Source organism: Myotis yumanensis, unplaced genomic scaffold, assembly GCF_028538775.1.
Source record: "Myotis yumanensis isolate MYYU_CA2020_CCGP unplaced genomic scaffold, mMyoYum1.0.hap1 SCAF_21, whole genome shotgun sequence".
Classification (NCBI taxonomy): domain Eukaryota; kingdom Metazoa; phylum Chordata; class Mammalia; order Chiroptera; family Vespertilionidae; genus Myotis; species Myotis yumanensis.
In genome coordinates, this window is record NW_027223772.1 from 12,155,605 (window position 1) to 12,176,174 (window position 20,570).

The following is a 20,570-nucleotide window of genomic DNA, read 5'->3' on the forward strand; positions in this document are numbered from 1 at the left end:
TTGGGCTCTGTAGACAATACCATCTTGGTCATAACTACTCACATTGGCCATTGTAACATGAAAGTAGCCAAAGACAATATGTAAATGAATGTACATGTCTGCCTTCCAGTCAAACAGTAATTATGGACACCAAACATTAATTATGGACACCAAAATGTGAATTTCATGTTATGTTTATGTATCAAAAATATTCTTTTCATTGTTTTCTAACTTTTAAAACGTGAATAAAAATTATTGTTATCTCATGGGACATATATAAACAGGCAATAGGCCAGATCTCACCCACTGACTATAAATTGCTGACACCTGGTATACACATAATATAATGACATACCCTCCTTTCTAACATCTACAAAAAATTATATCCTTCTTTAATAGAAAACATTTAATAAAATAAGTCAAAAGATCAAATATTCTACATCATGATGACCAAACCAGTGACCTCATGAAAAATTCTGGCTCTCGACACTGACTTGGTCAAAACGCAGAAGTGTCCTGTGTTGACATTATTCTGCAGGGACAGACTGTCAGTAAGCAATGCTGGCTGGATGAGGTAACCCACACTACTGAGCAAAGGATGGCCTCCTGGTACTGCGCAGAGGCCCCACCAGGTGGCGCTGCAGCGGCCAATGCGCCTGGCAGGCCAGCCTGGCAGATCTGGCCACAGGCGTCCACGTGGGTGAGGGGGACTAGCCTGGAGGGACTTGGAGTCACAGGACCCGCTGGGCTTCCTGGCTCGCGCCGCTGCCTCGCCCGAGTCCGCCAGGGTCCCGCGGGCAGAGGAGCTGGAGGAGCCTTTGGAGGCCGAGGCGTGCTGGTGTGGATGCCGCCCCGCTGCCAGACCAAGTGCATCAGCCTGGAATCCAGGCCACCATCCTGCAGGCGCTCCTCTCCCGCCTGTGGCCTGGATCCTCTTGCTAATCTGAGGGAGGAACTGGAGCTGAAGCTGGTGAGGGGCAGTGCTGGGCCAGGCCACCTTCCTCCATGTCACCAAGGTGAGTGCCCTCCTGCTCACCTGCCCAGCTCCTCCCACCTAAAAGCCCTGTTAAACCTCCTCCCTCCGCCCCCTCCCCTTGCAACTGAGTGCGGGTTCCAGCCTATCTGGCACTTCCCAGGGGCCCGGCCTGGAGTGTCCCACGTGGTGGTGGCTGTGGTGGGCGTGAAGGGTTCATTCCAAGGGTGAACTTGGGCTTGTCAGGAATTTAAAACACTTGGAGGATTGGGGTTTCTCTGAGCCTTGCTCTGTGGGGGCAGCCAAGGAGTCACTTTCCCAAAGGATTGGGACTTGGGGAGCCCCGGGTAATGGGAGAAAGCAGGAGAGTGGAGAGGCTCCATCAAGCCGCCACCTGGGACCAAGAGCCCCGTGCGAGACCAAGAGCCCAAGTGTGGGCTCCATCCCTGTGGGCAGCTGGTCCCCCGTCATTCGGGTGCAGGTTGCGTGTGCTCCCTGGACCTGGATGAGTGCTGGCTGCTGTACTGACAGGAGGCAGCTGGGGACAGAGTTCCAGCCAGACCCCAGCAGGGCCCCCTGTCTATTAAGCCAGACAGTGAGGGGTCCTGCTTCTCCAGGACTTGTCTCAAACCGGGGGACAAGACAGATCTGTAGTCCCCAGAAAGTTAACTACCTGGTCAAACAGAGTGTGTGTGTGTATGTGTGTGTGTGTGTGTATTGAGGGGGGGGGAGCGGGGGAGGGTGGAGAGGAGAGCTGAGGGAAGGGAATGGTCAGGGGCAGAGCTTATTCCAGGCCCTGACATTGTGTGTCTAGGAGAAGGGACCCTCCAGGCAGGGGGCAGGACAGTGTGGACAGGGAACCTTTCATAGAGTGGTCAGAGCTGGGGGACAGGGAACCCCACTGGGAAGGACCGGATAGTGGGGACAGGAAACCCTCCATGCAGGGGGAGGGCAGCAGGAAAGAGAACCCCAATTAGGGGGGGCAGGCCAAGGAGGAGAGGGGAAACAGGGAACCCTCTATGGAGGAGACAGGGCAGTTGGACAGGCAATCCTCCATGCAGGGGGGAGGGCAGGAGGAAAGGGAACCCCACTTTGAGAGAGCAGGGCAGAGAGGAGTCAGAATTATCCATGGAGGAGGCAGGGCAGGGGGACAGGGATCCCAACTTTGAGGGGGAGGGGCAGGGAGGAGAAGGTACCCTCCATGGAGGGGGCAGGCAGGGGGACAGGGAACCTCACTTTGAGGGGGCAGGCAGGGGGGAAAGGGAAGCCCACTTTAAGGGAGAAGGGCAGGGAGGAGACAGAACCTACATGGAGGGGACAGGGCATGGAGGAGAGGGAACAGGGAACCCTCCATGGAGGGGAGAGGCTGATTATTAAAAAGGAATAATAACATTTATTGGTCATTCATCATGTCCAAGTATGGTGATCATGATTATAGTGAAGAGCACATAGGAATGAAGTTCAAGTAGGAAGTGGTCATTCCATGGGACAAAGGATGAAACAGAGTTTGAAATTCAAGGTGCCCAAGCAGCTGGGCATTTGAGGAACAGAACCTCAGAGAGGCAGAAACCACAGGGAAGTAGCCACCACATCTGCCTGCAATCTCCCCTCAAGGCATTTGCCAAATCCTACCTTGAAAGGGTGATTGATCTCAAAACAACAAGCAGAAAACAATGGGTGTAGGAGATTGAGACTAGCTCTCAGCAACTGGACCTGACACTTTTAGAGAATCACACCCCACAGATGGAGAGCACTAGTTCACTTGAAGTGCACAGGAAACATTTACAATTATAGACCATCGCTGTTTCAAAGGCCTGAAATCAGAGTGTGCATTCTGATCACAGTCAACCAAACTCATGATCAACAATGACAGATTGAAACACATGGGTATGACTGGCACCACTGAGAGCTTTATACATACAGTGGGGCCTTGACTTACGAGTGTCCCGACTAACGAGTTTTTTGAGATAGCAGCTGTCTCTCGGCCGATTTTTTGCTTTGAGTTGACAGAGTAATTTGAGTTAACGAGCTCCTTAAGGAGCTCAGTCTCTGAAGGAATTAAACTCGTAAGTCAAGGCCCCACTGTATGTTGATAAACTTGCTTAATTAGACCTGCTTTCTGATTTAGCTCAACTTTTTCCAGCCCAGTGAAGCACCCCAACTTTTCTTTCAGGATATTGTCAGCAACACAGCAGTAAATATCAATACGAAGCAGATTATTATTGCAGATCATACAGGGAGAACAAAGGGTGAACTATTTAACTGTAGCACTGTTTGACTATATTCTGTGTAGTGAGAAAACCTGGAGTCATTTTCAAGTTCTACCATTTCTTATTTCTTTTCAGCTGGGCCAAGTTTCTAAACATTCTAAATCTCCATTTTCCGGCTAATTGAAAGAAAATAGGATTCTACCAAGTCTCCTATCTACCTACTACAGGACTTCTGTGAGGATGAAATAAGATGAGGCATGTGAAAACGTTTCACAGACATTTGGTTAAACTGTAAAAAGTTTTCACTTGGCTATAAAGCAAGTGGGATGAAGAAACTCCAAGCAGGCTAGTCACTAGGGAGAGGAAGCCGGGTGTCCTATGTGACATCATTACCTGGCGCCCACAGCCATCATTTCTGTGCTGGGCTGGGCTGTGGGCTTTGCGCCATGGGGTCTCGGCAGTGTTGGCTGCTATTTGGTGGGGTGTCACTTCACGGTGGTGGCAGGGCCTGTGTCCCACTTGGGGGAAGCTGAGTGTTACTTGTGGGTTCCAGGTTTTCTGTAAATTGCCAGTTCTCGTCAAGGCAGTTCCAGCATTGAGCATCTCCCCCTGGTGGTCAGTGCGCATCATAGCGACTGGTCAGACGGTTGGACATTAAGCATATTAGCAGCTTTTTATATATATAGATTTGCAATAAGAACAGGAAAAACCATTGTAAAAGAAAATTAGCTATGGCTCATGCCTAAAATTGATCAAATCTGAACCTTTACTGTAGATATCAGCCTTCCAATGAGGAATTCTTCAAATACAGCCTGTGCTGTGGATACTGAGGCATCCTGCCTAGGAGCCTCTCTTCAGGGTTCCTGATCTGCCCCTTCCCCTACTGCGCCCCAGCCCCTGCCCCATTATTTTTTCCAAGCAGACCCAGCATCTCCAAAGCCAAGTGTTCTCATTCAGGGGCTGTTAGCGTGCAAGAATGCAGTTTAAAGGATATTTCACACCCAAAGCACTTTTTAAGTTTCTCAAAGATGAGTGGATGGTCACTGAACATGGGTGCAAAATGCATTTTAAACCAAAAGTAGTTATTTAAATGTTTTTTTAGAAGATTTGTTCTCATTATCAAAACAATACAGGATCATTAGTAGAAATTTACAAGAAATATATGAGGTAAAAGAAACCACTTCTCTCCATTATCCAGGGTTAACCACTGTCAACATTTCAGAGTATTTCTCTTTGCCTTAGGTAAATTTATATATCTAAATACCTTTTTGAGGTGATACTATTTATTTATTTAAATATAGTTTCTATTGATTTCAGAGAGGAAGGGAGAGGAAGAGAGAGATAGTAACATCAATGATGATGAAGAATCATTCATTAGCTGCATCCTACACACCTCCTACTGGGGTTGGAGCCCACAATCAGGGTATGTGCCCTGACAGGGACTCTATGCATGACCTCCTGGTTCATACATCAATGCTCAACCACTGAGCATGCCTCCAGGGCAAGATGATACTATTTGTTATGTGTGTATTTTGATTTGTTTTCTTTAGTTATTGTGTATGCATTTCACTGCATCTATAACCACTTTTTTTCCCCATTTATTAAGGCACTGTTTATTTTTCCCAGCTTTATTGAGAAATAATTGATATACACCACTGTATAAGTTTAAGGCAGACAGCATGATGGTTTGATTTACCTACACTGTGAAATGATTACCACATTGGGTTCAGCTAACATCCATTGAACATGTGACAAACCAAAATGGAAATCTCTAATGTAATTTGAGGTCTTTTTTCTTCAAAGTCAAACCTACAATTCTTACTATTGCAAAAAAGAGCTGTACTTGGAACTAAAGTGCAGGGTGTGGTGGGTCTGTAGCTGGGGCTCTACTGCCCTGGCCTCTTGCACTTGACCCTTGTGCCTGTTCACATGCAGTTCCGTTCTCCCTCCAGACTTCACATGAGGCTGGTGATGGATGTGCTGCCCCTACCGGACAAGCTCCACAGTCTGTCTTCCCACCACTGAGTGGCAGAGGTGAGAGCCCACACTGTAAGGCTGTGGGGCCTTAGGTTCAGACCTCACTTGTGTCTAGGAAGCTCTGGGGGTGACCTCAGCATCAGTGTGCGCAGAGCCTATGCTGGCCTCTGGGATGTGCTCTGTGAGGGTCCAGCTCACCCATAGCTCCTCTACCCCTGGACCTCAGCCACCTTCCCGGTCCTTCTGCTAGAAGCTCTGGTTCTCTCAGAATCTTAGACTCCTCTCCCGCCATGAGCTGTGTGGAAGCTTCATATAACACGATAGTTTTCGGGGAAAAGTGGCAAGAGAAAAATAAGAAAAATAAGCAGGAGTCCCCCCAATACTTTGGAGTTCAGGGCCCCGTTTTCCCAGGTCCTCACCAGGGATGGGTTTTTCCTCAGCATTTGAAGGGCTATGCCCAGGCCATGGCTTTAGGGCCAGGCCAGGAAAGAAGAGGGGGAGGATCCAGGCCAGCCCCCACTCTGGCTCCAACAGGCCCCCGGTGCAGTCCTCTGAGTCATTCCCATCCTACTCACAGAGCAGGGCTAAGACTCACTGCCTTCAAGACAAATCAGCTCACCACCGTGCTGGTCACTTGTCAAGTTCTCACTTCTCTCCCCACTCAGCCCACTGCTGCTCTCTCTGGAGTCCGCAGTTACTATTCTCTCTGAGACCATGGTTGTCATCATTGGGTGGACAGCTAGCCATTGACCTGCTCCATCTCGGTGGCTCCAGAATGATATCTTCGGTTCTTTTGAGAAGAAGAAAAGGAAGGGAGAAAATGGGTCTGGACAGCAAGTAACCTTTCTGTAGAAATGCATGGACAGTGAGTTTTTTTACTCTTAGTACTTTGAAGTGCTATGTGGATTGGCATGAGGTACTTTTATTTTATTATTCTCTCTGCATGTTCTTTCTGAAGGTGACTGAGTTGGCTGGCTGCACAGGTACAGGAACAAGAGAGTGAATGTGCTGTCCTATGTGCCAAGATGCAAGGAGTTTGTGCTGTTCTGCATTTCTGAGCCTCTCTCACCAAGTGAGTCAGGTCTGGCCAGAGGCAAGGACAGCCATGAGTGGCTCCTCCCAGGCCATCCTGACCCCACTCCTCTGTCCAACCTCTACACCATTGGTCTGTGCTCATTGCCAGCTGAATCCACAAGCCAGAGGAGCCCTGGAGCCCTGAGTCACTGTATGGAGAGGATGAGCTTTGGTGGCCCCCTGGCCCACATCATGGACCACAAGGAGCAAGATTTTATTGGGTTCAGACACTGAAAAGTTCTTCATGACAGCCCACATTATTACCCTAATGATACAGTCTTTGATGGACAATTAGAACCTCCCTGAGTGGACCACAGAGTAAGGTGTCGGACCTTTGATGAGTGACACTCCATCTCTCATCTTCTGTCAACCCAGTGGTCGGCAAACTGCGGCTCGAGAGCCACATGCGGCTCTTTGGCCCCTTGAGTGTGGCTCTTCCACAAAATACCGACTTCTGCACATGGGCCACGAAGTTTCAATCGCACTGTACGTGCGCGCCTGCACGTGGTATTTTGTGGAAGAGCCATACTCAAGGGGCCAAAGAGCCGCATGTGGCTCGCGAGCTGCAGTTTGCTGACCACTGGGTTAACCCTTAAAAATGGGATGTGTTGATTTCACTCACCAGCATTCCTTCTTCCATCTCGCAGTCAAGTTGACAGGCAAATTGGAGCCATCTCTGGAAGGAGAGAGCATATGAAGACAAGGTATTATTTTTACCTTAATTTTGAGCACCACTCTGCCGAGTACACAGAGAAAAATTATTTATCCTTCCTGACCTTTAACGGAGCATAAGTATCTTTTCTGCAGTTGAGACCTGTAGATGATTCAAAGGCACATGCTTGCAACGACAATGCTCCCTTCCTTCATCCTTGTTCTTGGGTAGCGTCACTCCTGGGCCCTGGGCCCAGGACCCAACCAAGACACCGAGAAGTGGATCTGCTCTGTCGATGGGACCCTGGCCCAGCGTTCCTGGAATGGCACAAAAGGCCCATCCTTGTCACTTGGTGGATGTGGTTTAATGAAGCAGAGGGTCACTGTGGGAGGACTGTGCTGCCTCTGTTGTGTTTTGTGAGATGGTTAAAAGGTTTGAAGCTCCTTTGAGAAACCAGGTGGTACAGTGAAGGAGCTGTTCTCCGGATCGATCGCATTAGCAGTGGCTGAGACACAGCAGCTGTCTTAAAGGCTGTGGAAGCTCCGTGACGGGATGAGAACATAGCTGTGGAGGTCACTGGTCTGGATGGTGGCCCTCAATCCCACTGACTACCAGTGCCCGTGGGCAATTCCTTATACTCAGCCCAGACCCCAACTGGACCTGCTTGGACCAGATTCTCTGGGGCAAGACAACCAAATCTGGGCCACCCCTTTTATTTTTTAACCTTTTAAAAATATAATTGTAGATTGACATTATTTGTAAGAGAGAATGCAGAGGTGGCCCATGTAATCTGACCCGGTTTCTCTCAATAATATCTTTTTTTTTTTAAATATATATTTTATTGATTTTTCACAGAGAGGAAGGGAGAGAGACAGAGAGCTAGAAACATCGATCAGCTGCCTCCCGCACACCCCCCACTGGGGACGCGCCCGCAACCCAGGCACATGCCCTTGACCGGAATCGACCCTGGGACCCCTCAGTCCGCAGGCCGACGCTCCATCCACTGAGCCAAACCAGTTTTGGCTCTCAATAATATCTTATAAAAATCTCACAACCAGGATTTTGACAGTGACCCAACCACCCATGTAGGGCAGATGGAGAACAGCTCTACCCAATTCTCCCGCACCCAGGACAGTGCCTTCTATTTTTTTTTTTGGTATATCTTTATCACAGTAAAATATACACAATGAAATTTACCATTTTAACTATTTTTCAGGGCACAATCCAGTGGTGTTAAGTACATTCATATTGTTGTGCTGCCGTCACCACCATCATCTCCATCACTGTTCTCATCTTCTCCAACTGAAGCTCTGTCCCCACTAAACAACAACTCTGCATCCACTCCCCCATCCCTGGTCCCCTCCCTCTTACCTCTGTCTCTATGACTCTGATGGCTCTAGGGACCTCAGGTGAGTGAAATCACACAATATTTGTCCTTTTGTGACTGGCTTGCTTCACTGAGCATCACGTCTGCAGGGTCCATCCAGGTTGTAGCATGTGTCACAATGGCCTATTTTTCTAAATTGAATTTATTGGGGTGAGATTGGTAATGAAATCATGTAGCTTTCAGGTATACAGTTCTATAATACATCATCTGTATGTTGATTTCTGTGTCTCACCACCCTCCCCCCTGCCCCCAGGTCAGGTCTCCTTCCATCACAATTTATCCTTTCTAAACCCTCTTCTCCCCACACCCCTTTCTCCCTGATAATCACCAAACTGCTGTCTGTGTCTATGAGTTTTTTTCTTTGCTTAATCCCTTCACCTTTTTCACCTAGTCCCCCAACCTCCCTCCCCTCTGACAGCTGTCAGTCAGTTTTCTATATCTATGAGCCTGTTTCTATTTTGATTGTAGTTTATTTTGTTCACTAGATTCCACATATAAGTGAAACCATAAGGAACTTGTATTTCTCTGACTGGCTTACTTCACTTCACTTAGCATAATACTCACCAGCTCCATCCATGCTGTTGCAAAAGTTAAGATTTCCTTCGTTTCCTGTGTGTGTGGGTGGGTGAGTAGTATTCCGTTCTGTTAATGTACCACAGCTTTTTCTCCACTAATCTGCTGCTGGGCACTTGGGCTGCTGTGAAATCTTTGCTAATGTAAATAATGCTGCAATGAACATAGGGCTGCATATATCCTTTCAGATCAGTGTTTCAGGTTTCTGCAGTTATATTCTCAGAAGTGGAAATGCTAGGTGATAAAGCAGTTCTCTTTTTAATTTTTGAGGTAACTTCATACTGCTTTCCATAATGGTTGCACCAATCTGCATTCCCACCCAGAGTACAGGAGAGTTCCCTTTTCTCCACATATTCACCAGCACTTGATGTTTATTGATTTATTGATGACAGCCATTCTGACAGATGTGAGGTGATACCTCACTGAGATTTTAATTTCTATTTCTGTAGTGATTAGTGGTGCTCTGCATCTTTTTATTTGTGTAATACTCATCTGCAGGGCCTCATTGGAGAAGTGTCTGTTTAGGGTCTGTGCTCATTTTTAAATTGGATTGATTTTTTTAAGATGTTGAGTTTTATAACTTCTTCACAAATTTTGTATATTAAGCCCTTATCAGATGTATCCTTGGCAAATATGTTCTCCCATTCAATGCGTTGTCTTTTCATTTTGTTGATGGTTTCCTTTGCTGTGCAATAACTTTTTAGTTTGATGTAGTCCCATTTGTTTAGTTTTTCTTTTGCTTCCCTTACCCAAATAGAGATATCAGAATAAAAAATATTGCTATGAAAATTTATTGCCTTTATTTTCTTCTAGAATTTTTATGGTTTCAAATCTTACTTTCAATTCTTTAATCCATTCTGAGTTTATTCTTCAATATGGTGTAAGAAGGTAGTCTGCATTCATTTATTTTTCTACATACTTGTCCAATTTTCCCAATAGCATTTATTGAGTGGACTATCTTTACCACATTGTATGTTCTTGTGTCCTTTGTCAAATATTAATTTACCATAAATGTATGGGTTTATTTCTGGGCTTTTTATTCTGTTCCAATGATCTATATGTCTGTTTTATGCCAGTACCATGCTATATTTATTACTATGGCCTTTTAGTATAGTTTGTTATCAGGTAGCATGATTCCTCCAACTTTGCTGTTCTTTCTCAAGATCACTGTGGCTATTGGCTTGGTTTTATTTTCTTTGTTTTGTTTTTGTGTGTGTGTGTGTGTATGTGTTTGTGTGTGTGTTGGGGGTTTTTTTTGTACTTCCATATAAATTTTTGTGGTATTTGTTGTAGCTCTCTGAAATACATCATTGGACATTTTAATGTTGGTAATTCTTCCTATCGTTGAACACCATATATGCTTTTACTTATTTGTATCTTCTGCAACTTCTTCCTTCCTTCATTTCTTTCATTTTCTTCTTTCATTTTCTTCTTTCTTTCGTTCTTTCTATCTACGTGATGTTTATTATGTTGAGGTGTATTCCCTCTATTCACATTTTGCTGCAAGTTGTTATAATGAAAAGGTGTTTTGTTGAATGCTCTTTCTGCATCTATTGTTATAACCATGTGATTTTTATTCCTTATTTTGTTTATGCTGTATCATGTTTTTTATGTGCAGATCCTGTACCAAGCTTGCATCCCCGGAATAAATCCCACTTCATCATGTTGTGTAATCTTTTTAATGTATTACTGGATCCAGTTTGCCAATATTTTGTTGAGGATTTTAGCATCTATGTTCAACAGGGATATTGGCCTATAATTTTCTTTCTTTGTAAAGTCTTATTCTGGTTTGGGGATTAGGATAATGCTGGACTCATAAAATGAGCTTGGATATCTTCCCTTGTCTTGAGTGTTTTGGATGAGTTTGAGGAGAACAAGTATTAGTTCTTCTCTGAATGTTTGATGAAATACACTGTGAAGCCATCCAGTCCAGCATCTGCGTTTGTTGAGAAGTTGTTTTTTCTTTTAATCCTCACCAAGGATATATTTTCCAATGAATTTTTTTTTTTTTTTTTTTTTTTTAGAGAAGAGGGAAGGAGGGAGGGAGGGCGGGCAAGAGAGAGAGAGAGAGAGAGAGAGAGAGAGAGAGAGAGAGGGAGAGACATCAATGTGAGACACACACATCAAATGGTTGTCTCTCTCACACACACACACCTCAACAGGGGGCAGGGGTGAACCTGCAACCCAGGTACGTGCCTTTGACTGGGAATCGAACCCATGATCCTTTGGTGCGTGGACCATAGCTCTAACCACTGACACACAATGGCCCGTGCTTCATTGATCACTTGTTTGTTTTTTACTGTTTTGTTTATTTCTGCTCTGATCTTTATTATTTATTGATTATTCTCACTTTGTGGTGTCTTTTTTGTTGTTGTTTTTTTTTTTTGCACTAGTTCCTCTAAGTGTAAAGTTAGATGATGTATTTCAGATTTTTCTTGTTTCTTGAGGTAGGCCTGTAATGTTATGAATTTCCCTCTTAGGACTGCTTATGCTGTGTTCCATAGAGTTAGGATTGTTGTGCTCTCATTTCCATGTGTTTCAAGGTATCATTTGATTATGTCTTTGATCTCATTGTTAACCATTCATTGTTTAGTAACATGTTAATTAGCCTCCAAGACTTTCTATGTTTTGCAGATTTATCTTTTTCTTTTTCTGTTTTTTTTTCAATCCTATATTATTCATTTTTAGTGTGGTCAAATAAATGTAAGATTTAGAGTTTTAACCACAGTTAAGTATACATTACGTATATTGACATGCAATTCTCGCCACTGTGTATCTCCAGATTTTTATTTTATTTTTTTGCTTTTCATTGCTTTTATTTCTCTGTTAATAAATTTATTGGGGCAGGGTGGTTTTAGATGTGTACAATTAAGTAATAGATCATCTGTATATCAGTTTTTTTCTCAGTGACTTCCAGTTGTATACAGTTATGGTCAGATAAGATTCCTGATATGATTTCATTCTTCTTAAATTTCCTGAGACTGGTTTTTGTGTCCTAACATGTGGTGTATCCTAGAACATGTTGTACGTGCACTTAAAAAGAATGTATATTCTACTGCTTCTGGGTGAAATGCTCTGAAGATACCAATTAAATCCATTTGATCTAGTGTGTTATTTAAGGCTACTCTTTCCTTCTTGATTTTCTGTGTGGAAAATCCAGCCATTGATGCCAAGGTGGTATTAAAATGCCCTACTATGAGTATATTATTGTTTAACTCTCCATTTATGTACACCAGGACTTGATTTACACATTTAGGTGCTCTTATGTTGAGGAAATACATGTTTGCAAGGGTTATATCCTCTTGTTGGATTGCTCCCTTTATCATTATGTGGTGTCCTTCCTTATTGCTCAATATAGCCTTTGTTTTAAAGTCTATTTTGTCAGCTATAGGTATTACCTCCCCAGCTTTTTTTCCGTTTGTATTTGCATGAAATATCTTTTGCCATCTCCTTGCTTTTTGTCTGTATATCTTTCATTCTGAGGTAGGTCTCTTATTGACTGCATATATATGGTTCTTGTTTTCTTATCGATTCAGCTATCATGCCTTTTAATTGAAGCAGTTAAGCCACTTACATTTAAAGTGATTATTCATAGATATGTTTTATTCTTTTAACTCTGTTTCCCTTTTATTCCTTCTTGATAGTTCTTATACTAATGTTTGGTGGTAACACACTTCTTTGCTGTTTCTTGTCTGCGAAGCTCTTTATTTCTCCATCCATTTTAAATGACAGCCTTGCTGGGTAAAGTAGTCTTGGTTGAAGGTCCTAGCTTTTCATTACTTAGAATATTTTGTGCCAACCCCTACTGACCTGGTATGTTTCTGCAGAGAAACAAGCTGACAATCTGATGGGAGCTCCCTTGTAGGTAACTGACTGTCTTTATCTTGTTGCTTTTAAGATGTCCTGTCTTTAATCTTTGTTATTTTAATTATGATGTGTCTTGGTGTCCTGTTTTTTTGTGTTCATCTCCTTTGGGACTCTGAACTTCCTGTACTTGTGTCTTTTCCTTCACCAGGTTAGGGAAGTGTTCGGTCATTATTTCTTTTAATAGGCTGTAGTCCCTTAATCTTTCTTTTCTCCTTCTTGTACTCCTGTAATGTGGATGTTATGCTTCATGTTGTCCCAAAAGTCCCCTAAACAGTCCTCATTTTTAAAAATCATTTTTTTCTTTTTTCTGCTTTTGTCTTCTGTGACCTTCTCTTCCAAATCACTAATTTGATTCTCTGCTTCATCCAACTATTTATTTCCTCTAGTGTATTCTTCATTGCAGAGGTTGTACTCTTTATTTCTGACTGGATCTTTTATATGGCTTAAATGTTCTTTTTCATGCCTACTATCAGTTTTCAAGTTCCCACTGATTTCATCCATTCTTCGCCTAACTTCTATTCACATCCTTACAACCATTTTTTTTAAAACACCCTGTATCTGGTATATTGCTTGCCTTCACTTCATTTAGCATTTTTTCTGGATGTGTCTCCTGTTCTTAAATTCGGGGCATGTTTCTTTGCATTTTGGCTGCCTCTGTGTGTTTGTTTCTTTGTATTAGAACCCAAGCCTTGGTAGTGTGACTTTGTGTAGTAGGTGTCCTGTGGATCCCAGTGGCAAGGTTTTCTTGATCACCTGAGTTGAGTGCTCCAGGGATGTCCCATGTATGTTATGTGAACCTTCCTGTGGTAGTTGATTCTTGATGGCTATTGGCCCATGCATGTGTTGAGTCGATGCTCAGGCTAGTTGGCTGGGACCAGTGTACCCTGCCTACAGTGCAGTGTATGAGCTGCTGACAGGTGTTGACCAGGTGGAGCGATTTTCATCTCAGCAGGTTCTGGTGCCTGCCTACATCTCTCTTTGGATATGCAGCTTGTGAGGCTAATTGTATCCTGCTCTGATGTGCTTGGAAGCTGCCACTGGGCGTGTTGTTCCTGGGGCTTCCTGGGATGGACTCTGGTGCTGAACAATGTCAGATGCTTTATGTGACTGGCCCAGGGCAATCTATTTGCATCTACAAAGCAATTCACAATGTGTGACAGCCTCTACCGAGGCTGAGTGAGCACAGGAGGGTCCAAGCAGGGCACCAAAGCTGGCTTTTACTAGCATTGAGCCTGGGGACAGGTCAGCAAAAGTCCCAGAGCACACCATGCTCTGCCTCCCTGTCTGCCTCCATCTGCTGGGTGCCTGTTAGTCTCAGTGAATGAAAGAGTCTCTGGAAGCATTCAAGTTGCATGAGGTAGGTGCTCAGGGAGTCCCCAGGTAGAGGTGAGTGGTGTACACCAGATTGATGCAGGTTCAAGCTCAGTGTCAGTGTTGGGTCTGAGGCCACTCAGCAAATGTCCCAGGGTGTACCAGGTCCAGCTGCCACCTGCTGGGTCCTCACACATCTTTGAGCAGTGTACAGAAGACACAGACCTGGCATTGTTTGTAGGAGGAGAATGAAAAAGTCAAAAGAGGCTGCTTCCCAGGATTTAAGATGTCTGGGATCTGTAGTCTGAGATCAGCCCTGTGAACTTAAGGGCTTTGCAGAGGGTCTGTGGATTCTCAAAGGCCAGAGAGCTGCTTCCTGTTGTGGCTGATTCATGGGTCCCCTGGGATGCCACAGGGGAGCGAGAGCATGGCAGGATCATGCAGGTGTGATGCCCTCATCAGGTAGTGAAAAGTAGAGTCCCCTCATGGGTGGCTGATTTCAGCAGATTCATCCCTCGATTTCTATCCTAAGAGAACTGGAGCTCTCTCCAGACTTCCGATCACATGCATGCTCACTGGCTTCCTGAGCAGCACTGTCCCTGCCTTCTTTCCTCAAGGCTGGATGAGCCAGGCTGGCTGGAGTGTAGGGAAGGGAGGATAGAGGTCCGTTTGGTGGGTCGAAATGCTGTTAGAATCTTTAAGGCTTAACTTTATTTTTTCTGTGTCTACTCCCACACTACAACTAAGCAGCCAAAGTGATGCTTAGCTCACTCTCAAGGAAGCACAGTACTGCCTTGTACCAGTGCCACACGTCACCAGCACAGGGAAGGGAGCAACTGGAGGAAGAAGACAGGGCATTCCTCTCCCAGCAGTGTAACACCCTCACAGGCATGATTCTGTCTGGAGAGCTGACCCCTGCTGGAGCGCTTAAGGCTTTTAGGCACAGAGTGAAATGATCTGATTTATATTTTTTAAAGATCACTCTGATTTGTATTTTTATTTTTATTAAAAATTGTTTTACTACTTTAATTTTTTTTCAGTTAGGGATGACATTCAATATTAGTTTCAAGTGTACAATATAGTGGTTAGACATTTATATAACATATAAAGTCATCTCCTGATAAGCCTAGCATGGGCTATCTTTGAAAAGGGTATTAATCCTATTCATGAGGGCTCCACCCTCATGACCTAATCAACCTCAAAAGACCCACCTTTTACTTATTTTTAATCAACCTTATTTGTGTGACATTCATTAATAAAATTGCATAGGTCGGGTGTGCAATTCTATAATGCATCATCTGTATATTGGATTGTGTGTTCACTGACTTCAAGTCTCCTCCCATCACCATTTATCCCCCCCCATGCCCTCTTCTCCCTCCCCCACCTGTCACCCACCAACCCTACCTCCTACTCCCCACATGCCACCCCCACCTGCCACCCCACACCCCACACCCTCAGCCCCCACCTGCCATCCCCACCCCTGACCTGCCAGCTCCCATCCCCCACCACTACCCCTCACCCCCACCTGCCACTCTATCCCCCACCCCTACCCCCACCCGCCACCCCACATCCCATACCCCACACCACCCACCCACCCACCTCCCATCCCCCACCCCCACCCCACACTCCCCAGCCCCCACCCTCCACCCCCCTTCCTCCACCCACCCACCCCCCTTCCCCTGTTTGTGATTTGACATTTGAAATGATATTTGAGATGTGTCTTGAGAGCACGGGTAGGATTTAGACAGAAGAAGAAGGTGAGAATGTGCTTCAGGTACAGAGAGTGGACACTCGGCCTGGAGGCAGGAGAGATGAACACTGGAGAGACCAGAGCATATGCCCCTCAGATGCCTGTGAGTGAGGGGTCAGGGCAGGGAAACAGAAGACCCTTCATGGAGGGAAAAGGCAGAAGGATAAGGGGACCAACCACAGAGTGGTCAGAGCAGGGGAGACAGGAGCCCCTCCATGGGAATGCAGGGCAGCGGGGACAGGGGACCACGGGAGGGGCCGATGGACAGGTAGGACAGGGAATGCTGCGAAGGGGCAGGGCTAGGAAACAAGGGCCCCACCATGGGGGAACAGGGGACTCTCCATGGAGGGGTCTGCTTCTCCTGTTACCTATCTCTACTTCCCTGTCCTCCCTTCCCTGGCCCCTCCATGGATGGTGCCCTAACCCCACTATCCTGCTCAGACTATGTGGGGTTCTTTGTCCTCCCTGCCCTGCTACCTCCATGGAGGATGCCCTCTCCCCCCTGCCCTGCCCTCTATTTAAGGATCTGTGCCAAAATCCTTGCTGTCTCAAAGTAGGGTTCCCTATCCCCCCAGCCTCTCCCCTCCATGTAGGGTTCTGTCTCCTCCCTGCCCTTCTCCCTCAAACTGGGGTTCCCTTTCCCCACTGCTTGCCCCCTCAAAGTGAGGTTCTCTGTCCCCCTGCCCTGCCCCCTCCAAGAAGGAAACCTCCTCCTCCCTGCCCTCCCCATCCATAGAGGGTACCTCCTCCTCCCTGCCCCTCCTCCTCAAAGTGGGGTTCTCTACACCCTGCCCTGCCCATCCATAGAGGGTACCTTCTCCTCCCTGCCCCTCCCCCTCAAAGTGGGGTTCTCTACACCCCTGCCCTGCCCATCCATAGAGGGTACCTTCTCCTCCCTGCCCCTGCCCCTAAAGTTGAGATCCCTGCCCCCCTGCCCTGCTCCCTCAATGGATAGTTCTGTCTCCTCTCTGCCCTGCTCTCTCAAAGTGAGGTTCCCTTACCTCCTGCCCTCCCCCCTGCATGGGGGTTCCCTGTCCAACTGCCCTGCCCCCTCCCCATAGAGCAGCGGTTCTCAACCTGTGGGTTGCGACCCCTTTGGTGGTCGAATGACCCTTTCACACGGGTCACCTAAGACCATCCTGCATATCAGATATTTACATTACGATTCATCACAGTAGCAACGTTACAGTTATGAAGTAGCAACAAAAATAATTTTATGGTTGGGTAACAACATGAGGAACTGTATTTAAAGGGCCAGAAGGTTGAGAACCACTGCCATAGAGGGTTCCTGGTCTCCCCTCTCCTCCCTGCCCTGCCCCCCTTTAATTGGGGTTCCCTTTACTCCTGCCCTCCCCACTGCATGGAGGGTTTCCTGTATTCACTATTCCTTCCCTCCATGTGCAGTTCCCTGTCCCCAGCTCGAACTCCTTTCTGAAGGGTTCCCTGTCCACACTGTTATGCCCCCTGCCTGTAGGGTTTCCTGTCCTCTTGCACTGCCCCTTCCCAGGAGGGTTCCCTGTCCCCCTGCCCTGCCCCCTCCATGAAGGTTTCCCTGTCTCCTGCCCTCCACCCTCCATGTAGTGTCCCCTCGCCTCCCTGCCCTGTCCCCTCCATGGAGAGTCCCCTCTCCTCCCTGCCCTGTCCCCTCAATGCAGGGTTCCCTCTCCTCCCTGCCCTGTCCCCTCCATGGAGGGTCCCCTCTCCTCCCTGCCCTGTATCCTCCATGGAGGGTCCCCCCTCCTCCCTGCCCTGTCCCCTCCATGGAGGTTTCCCTGTCCTCCCTGCCCTGTCCCCTCCATGGAGGGTCCCCTCTCCTCCCTGCCCTGTCTCCTCCATGGAGGGTCCCCTCTCCTCCCTGCCCTGTCCCCTCCATGGAGGGTCCCCTCTCCTCCCTGCCCTGTCCCCTCCATGGAGGGTCCCCCCTCCTCCCTGCCCTGTCGCCTCCATGGAGGGTCCCCTCTCCTCCCTGCCTTGTCCCGTCCATGGAGGTTCCCCTCTCCTCCCTGCCTTTTCCCCTCCATGGAGGGTCCCCTCTCCTCCCTGCCCTGTCCCCTCCATGGAGGGTCCCATCTCCTCCCAGCCTTGTCCCCTCCATGGAAGTTCCAATCTCCTCCCTGCCCTGTCCCCCTCCATGGAGGGTCCCCCCTCCTCCCTGCCCTGTCGCCTCCATGGAGGGTCCCCTCTCCTCCCTGCCTTGTCCCGTCCATGGAGGTTCCCCTCTCCTCCCTGCCTTTTCCCCTCCATGGAGGGTCCCCTCTCCTCCCTGCCTTGTCCCCTCCATGGAGGGTCCCATCTCCTCCCAGCCTTGTCCCCTCAATGGAGGGTCCCCTCTCCTCCCTGCTTTGTCCCCTCCATGGAGGGTCCCATCTCCTCCCAGCCTTGTCCCCTCCATGGAAGTTCCCCTCTCCTCCCTGCCCTGTCCCCCTCCATGGAGGGTCGCCCCTCCTCCCTGCCCTGTCGCCTCCATGGAGGGTCCCCTCTCCTCCCTGCCCTGTCCCGTCCATGGAGGTTCCCCTCTCCTCCCTGCCTTTTCCCCTCCATGGAGGGTCCCCTCTCCTCCCTGCCTTGTCCCCTCCATGGAGGGTCCCATCTCCTCCCAGCCTTGTCCCCTCAATGGAGGGTCCCCTCTCCTCCCTGCCTTGTCCCCTCCATGGAGGGTCCCATCTCCTCCCAGCCTTGTCCCCTCCATGGAAGTTCCCCTCTCCTCCCTGCCTTTTCCCCTCCATGGAGGGTCCCCTCTCCTCCCTGCCTTGTCCCCTCCATGGAGGGTCCCATCTCCTCCCTGCCTTGTCCCCTCCATGGAGTGTCCCCTCTCTCCCTGCCTTGTCCCCTCCATGGAGGGTCCCCTCTCCTCCCTGCCCTGTCCCCTCCATGGAGTGTCCCCTCTCCTCCCAGCCTTGTCCCCTCCATGGAGTGTCCCCTCTCCTCCCAGCCTTGTCCCCTCCATGGAGTGTCCCCTCTCCTCCCAGCCTTGTCCCCTTCATGGAGTGTCCCCTCTACTCCAAGCCTTGTCCCCTCCATGGAGGGTCCCCTCTCCTTCCTGCCTGTTCCCTCCATGGAGGGTCCCCTCTCCTACCTGCCTTGTCCCCTCCATGGAGGGTCCCCTCTCCTCCCTGCCCTGTCCCGTCCATGGAGGGTTCCCCCTCCTTCCTGCCCTGTCGCCTCCGTGGAGGGTCCCCTCTCCTCCCTGCCTTGTCCAGTCCATGGAGGTTCCCCTTTCCTCCCTGCCTTGTCCCCTCAATGGAGGGTCCCCTCTCCTCCCAGCCTTGTCCCCTCCATGGAGGGTCCCCTCTCCTCCCTGCCCTGTCCCCTCCATGGAGTGTCCCCTCTCCTCCCAGCCTTGTCCCCTCAATGGAGGGTCCCCTCTCCTCCCAGCCTTTTCCCCTCCATCGAGGGTCCCCTCTACTCCAAGCCTTGTCCCCTCCATGGAGGGTCCCCTCTCCTTCCGGCCTGTTCCCTCCATGGAGGGTCCCCTCTCCTCCCTGCCTGTCCCCTCCATGGAGGCTTCCCTGCCCCCACTACCCTGCACCCTCCATGGAGGTTCCCCTCTCCTTCCTACCTGTCCCCTCCATGGAGGGTTCTCATCCCTCTACAGTCCCCCCTCCATGGAGGGTCCTCTCTCCTCCCTGACTTGTGCTCTCCATGGAGGGTCCCCTCTCCTCCCTGACCCGTGTCCTCCATGGGGGGTTCCCACTCCTCCTTACCTGTCCCCTCCATGGAGGATTCCCATCGCCCTATGGTCCCCCCTTCATGGATGGTTCCTTCTCCTCCCTGACCCATCCCCTCCATGGAGGCTCCCCTCTCATCCCTGCTTGTCCCCCTCCATGGAGGGTCCCCTCTCCTCCTAGCCTTGTCCCCTCCATGGAGGGTCCCCTCTCCTCCCAGCCTTGTCCCCTCCATGGAGGCTCCCCTCTCGTCCCTGCCTGCCTCCCCCTCCATGGAAGATTCCCTGCCCCCACTGCCCTGCACCCTCCATGGAGGGTCCCATCTCCTCCCTGCCCTTCCCCTCCGTGGAGGGTCCCCTCTCCTCCATACCTGTCCCCTCCATGGAGGGTTCCCATCCCCCTATGGTCCCCCTTTTATGGAGGGTCCCTTCTCCTCCCTGACCCACGTCTTCCATGGAGGGTCCCCTTTCATCCCTGCCCTGTACCCTCCATGGAGAGTCCCCTCTCCTCCCAGCCTTGTCCCCTCCATGGAGGGTCCCCTCTCCTCCCAGCCTTGTCCCCTCCATGGAGGGTCCCCTCTCCTCCCAGCCTTGTCCCCTCCATGGAGGGTCCCCTCTCCTCCCTGCCTGTCCCCTCCATGCAGGGTTCCCTGCCCCCACTGCCCTGCAGCCTCCATGGAAGGTCCCCTCTCCTCCCTGCCCTGCCCCCTCCATGGAGGGTTCACTGCCTCCCCTACCCTGCCCTCTCCATGGAAGGACCCCTTCCCCCTGCCCTGACCCCTCCATGCAGGGTCTTCTGTTTCCCTGCCGTGTCCCATCACTCACAAGCTCTGAAAGGCATGTGCTCTGGTCCCCAGTGTTCATCTGTCCTGCCTCCAGGCCGTGTCCACTGTCTGTACCTGAAGCACATCTCACCATCTTCATCTGCCCAAATCCACCCGGGCTCTCAGGACACATGTCAAATATCATTTCAAATGTCAAATCACCGAGTGATCTTTAAAAAATATAAATCAGATCCCCCTATTCTGGTGCCTAAAAGCCTTCATGCTGTGACAGCATTTTCAATCCACACTAGGGTCCCCTATGTGCCACCCCCCCCCCACCATCTGCTGTTCCCATCCAGCCTGGCTGTCCTTGCTCTGGGGCACTGCCT

General features: G+C 48.9%; 1 long non-coding RNA gene and 1 other non-coding gene across 2 annotated transcripts; one reads left to right on the top strand and one right to left on the bottom strand.

Moving 5' to 3' along the window:
- The first annotated feature begins 909 nt into the window (after positions 1–909).
- Positions 910–6,519, top strand: LOC138998851 (uncharacterized). Its single transcript, XR_011469274.1, has 4 exons — positions 910–995; positions 5,115–5,196; positions 5,805–6,004; positions 6,098–6,519. It is a non-coding gene; the product is annotated as an uncharacterized lncRNA (long non-coding RNA).
- Positions 6,520–14,723: 8,204 nt separating this feature from the next.
- LOC138999033 (small nucleolar RNA SNORA74) lies at positions 14,724–14,926 on the bottom strand. Its single transcript, XR_011469301.1, has one exon. It is a non-coding gene; the product is annotated as a small nucleolar RNA SNORA74 (small nucleolar RNA).
- Between the last annotated feature and the right edge of the window lie 5,644 nt (positions 14,927–20,570).